Source organism: Gastrolobium bilobum, unplaced genomic scaffold (genome assembly GCF_033153095.1).
Source record: "Gastrolobium bilobum isolate Gb01-03AN ecotype WA unplaced genomic scaffold, APGP_CSIRO_Gbil_v1 utg261522, whole genome shotgun sequence".
In the NCBI taxonomy this organism is placed as follows: domain Eukaryota; kingdom Viridiplantae; phylum Streptophyta; class Magnoliopsida; order Fabales; family Fabaceae; genus Gastrolobium; species Gastrolobium bilobum.
In genome coordinates this window covers 8,597-12,941 of record NW_026895362.1, presented here as the reverse complement: position 1 = coordinate 12,941, position 4,345 = coordinate 8,597, and the positions used below count along the sequence as shown (strand labels likewise).

The window sequence follows — 4,345 nt, the reverse complement described above, 5'->3', positions numbered from 1 at the left end:
TGGCTGCCTCACTAGTCCTTCATGGACAGATGCCTCCGCCTCCTGATGGGCCTCTCCTGACCCTTCATGTCCCAGCACAACAGGCTCAAGAATCTGTACGGGACCAGCAGCACGTGCAACCTGCTGCTGCACATGTGGTGTAACTGGCGGTGGAGGAAGTGGTGGAGGTCCTCCTCGTACCTCTGTCAACAGTAGTCGGATCATCTCAGCATTGGCCAGCCTATTCTGCGCCATAAGGTCTTCACTGGCCTTTCTTAGCTGCTCTCTATCGCGATCTCTGGCCTCTTCGATTCTTTTCAAATCAGCTTCCCTGGTTTCATTCAGGGTCTGCTGCAATGTTGCTATAGCTGCAACAATAGGATCAGGAGGAGGGATTTGAACTATTCGCCTGGGTCTCCCTCGAGGTGCCATGTCACTACACAAAACTGCACGAGGTATGAGTTAGCTACGCTCAATCAAGTGATAGCATATGCAATATCATGACACTCAAGAGACACTCAATAAACAGTTCTAACACTTAAGCAATACATCAGTGAACGTCCCGGTGAAATTGCTCTGATACCATAAATGTAACACCCCGTAGTACTCCGGTTGTTAACATACATGATATTTAACATTCACAGCGGAAGACTTTATTTGAAAAGGAATAAAGCATCTTATAAAAATACGAGTAAACTTTTTCCAAAACATTTCATAAAAACATTTCTAAAAACGTTCACGTCAGATACTGCGAAAGCGTAAATCTAAATATACATCTACTAATTAATCCCATGAGCCAGTATTAGTGGCCATTGACCATCAAGATATGACATCAAGTGTCATTCCTGACGGAGTCTCACGGACAGCATAACGGCTGTATTTCGGATAACTAGAAACATGATTCTACACATACAGATAACCTAATTAATACAACAATTTAAACAGATAGCTTGCAAGTCCCACACGGACTGCAATCCCCTTAATGGGTCAATACAACTAATAAGGCTCCATGCCCAAATTAACTGAATACATGCATCAAGTCTATATTAATTCGAAGTATAAAAGTATCAGTAAATAATCCATGGCTCTAAGAATACTATCATGAGCCTAAATAAATACATACAATAATCTCCATAAAATAATTAAGCATGTTAACAAGTCTACATGCCAACATCAAATCTAAACATAATATAAAATCATCAGCTGCATCATCAACTACTCCAATGCGGGGGCCTTGCCCCTAGAAGCATCACCACTACTCTGGGTACCTGAAATGATGTCCCCAAACGGGGTAAGATAACAACATCTCAGTAAGCTCAAGGTTCATAGAGGATCCTCTAACCCCTGAGCCCACTTCCTGCATAACAAGTCAGATATAAAGCATATAATACAGACATACAGCATAAACATAGCATCATCATATCATCCTTGTGTAACCCCAGGGTCAAAGCCATAGACGGTTACACATGTGTGACTTCCAGGGTCAAGCCATAGACAGTCAACACAACCTCAGTATGAAATAGCTCCCAGAGTCAAGTCATAGGCAGCCTACATACCATGATCACTGGCCAGGATCCTCATAACATATATCATCAGTGCATCATCATAACATCAAGATCATATAACATCTATATGAATGTGAATGAATGCACATATACATCATACCATATACTTTCATACAATATAACCATAATGCCCACCATCATGGTGGGGCCACAAGAGAGAGGAGTCAACTAGAACTAGGAGCTTACCTTAGGGAGCTTAGCACAAGCCCACACTCCAATATAATACGTATGCTCCAACAAAATCCTCAAGTGCACGGTTCTCTAGGCACACCTAGAGTAGGAACCATTCACATCATTAATTACATATTAATTAATCAAGTCATATCCACGACTTAATCATTTAATGATTCCACTTTTCATACTCATATGCCAATAATATGCCCATTACAAGCCTAGACCAATTATTACTTATTACATATTTTAGTGCATTATTACAAGCCACTTTAATCTTCAATTACTTACATAGCTTAGAATCACATGCAAGGCTCACTTAGATTATTTTCAACTCATCCAAGTCATATTTATGATTATTATAAGTTACTAAGGGTTCCCCTAAGCCCACTTAGCTTAAATATCACTTTTACGGTTTTTCCATAACTGTACATGCTTCTGTTTTCTAGTTACTGGGCGTGACTCACTTGTTATAAAATTCTCATCTTTTAGTATGTTAATCTAGACTCAATTACCTTTCCAAAAAGGTATCATATGCCTCATTTGAAGTTTCCTAGCTCCGGTTATCACCATTTGAAGTTGGACAAACAAAGCTGTTTGCCAACTCCGAACAGGGCCCTAAACATCCTTTACCATTTCTGCGATTATGGAAATTATACTAAATCATTTGCTCTAAAAGTTTTATGTAGACAACTAGACACCTTTATCTTTAATTAGACATATTATGAGCCTAATTTGAGTAATAATTGAGGGAGAAAAAATTCATGGAAGTGTCAGCCATGTACAGCGCCCCTGCACATGCCTCCCTGTGCAGTCCTCACTCAAACGAACATACAGAATGGAATATATCTTCAATTGATACCAAATTTTGACACCACGTAGATAAGATCTCAATCTTCAATTTGATATAAGGCACATCCCTATATGACCTCTGTGGAGGAAGATATGCTCTCCCCAATTTTACCTAAAAACTGGTTACTTAGCCTTAAATGTGTTTACTTAACAAACCTTAATTACTTTTGATTATAAATCCTAATTCACATTAATTCTTGGATTTTTCTATTATTAAGTCACATTATGAAATATCCTTAGTCCCATTATGTCATGATACTTAAATTTTACTAATTATTTAATTAGTGTACCTATACCTTACTTTAGTCCAATTTTAGAGTTAAATCCTTGATTACTTTTGTTAATTAATCTCTACCCTTAATTAATCACCTAATTCATCATCTCCTTAATTTTAACACAACTAAACCCTTATGTACTTTATGGGGCAGATTTGATTAGCTATATTAATTAGGATTTTTAGCCATTATTAATCATGATTAGTGAGTTTTACTTAGAGTTAACCCACCTAGTTAATTTTTCTAATCATTTTTCCACACTTAACAACTTAATCACATTTTTTTGTCATCAAACCCTATCCTTACATGATATGGCTGAAATGTTCATGGTCCATTTTTGAGTTCATAGTCATCTTTTTACATGAACATCACTCAAAGGTCCAAAGGTGGCACCTTTAGTCATCCAATCCATCATTCCATGGTTCCAAACACACACACACTTAAGAATCATCATCAAACCATGACATTATGAAATTTTAAACAACATTCTCCTCATGAACATATCAAAACCAAGGCACTCAACAAGAAAAAGGGAGGCTTTTTGGTTCATATTTCCCAAGTGGGAGCTTACATCTTCAAGGTTTCTCCTTTAGCTCAAGTCTCCACCTTTTTCCACCAAGAACACACCTTTAGGCAAGCACACACCTTCATGAACATGCTCATGAGTTAGGCTCAAGAACATAAGAAGAAAAGATGATATTTTTCATGAAAAAAATTTAAGAACACTTACCCAAAAATCAAAGGAAACAAGCAAGCAAGTGTGATTCTTCAAGAGAGCTCAAGAACACAACTCCATAGCCTTTGCTCTCCACAAAACCATGGCTGTTTGGGATGATAAGGGACACGAAATTTTTGATTCACACCATGAAAATGGTATGGTTGTGAAGAGGAGAGTGAGGGGAACAATCTTTGTGAAGGAAGTTTGGTGGTTTAGAGAGATTTAGGTGAAGAAATCTTAGAGAGAAGTGAGAGAGTTTTCAAAATTTGAAACTTAGAGAGAGAAGGAGGTGAAGGGGCTGCTGATCAGAAATGGAAGGGAAGGAGAGGAGGGTGCCCTAATGAGGGGTGCCATGTCACTTAAGTGATATTCGTCCTTTAGTGAGACCCGGTGTAATTTTTAACTGATCCGTCGTCAAATTTTTACCCGAAAACTCTCAAGACCCTAACTTTAAGTACTTAACATTAATTTTGTCTAATTATCATGTTCATAACTTAAAAATTTGATTAGTAGGTCACAGATCCACTAACAGTTGTTTAATTGCACTGTAGTCTTTACCGGTGTTCTTAACTGTACCCGGATTTCATAATCTTCTTAACTTTAACATTTTTGGTCTAATTATGACTTGTTAGGCATATATTGGTCTTTATTTCTATTTTCTTATCTTTTTCCTGTTCCGGGATTCTACCGGATGCTGCTACAGCAGTACAAAATACCCGGCAGAAGTGACTTTTCAAAAATACCCCAATATGGGTATCAATCTTCACCAAATCATATCCTAACCT

At 37.8% G+C, this 4,345-nt stretch overlaps 1 long non-coding RNA gene across 1 annotated transcript; it reads right to left on the bottom strand.

Annotated features, from left to right (window-relative positions):
- Positions 1 to 1,036: 1,036 nt before the first annotated feature.
- On the bottom strand, positions 1,037 to 4,092 carry LOC133307142 (uncharacterized). Its single transcript, XR_009751011.1, has 4 exons — positions 3,573 to 4,092; positions 3,414 to 3,487; positions 1,731 to 1,815; positions 1,037 to 1,247 (listed from the first exon to the last, which is right to left on the bottom strand). It is a non-coding gene; the product is annotated as an uncharacterized LOC133307142 (long non-coding RNA).
- Positions 4,093 to 4,345: the final 253 nt, after the last annotated feature.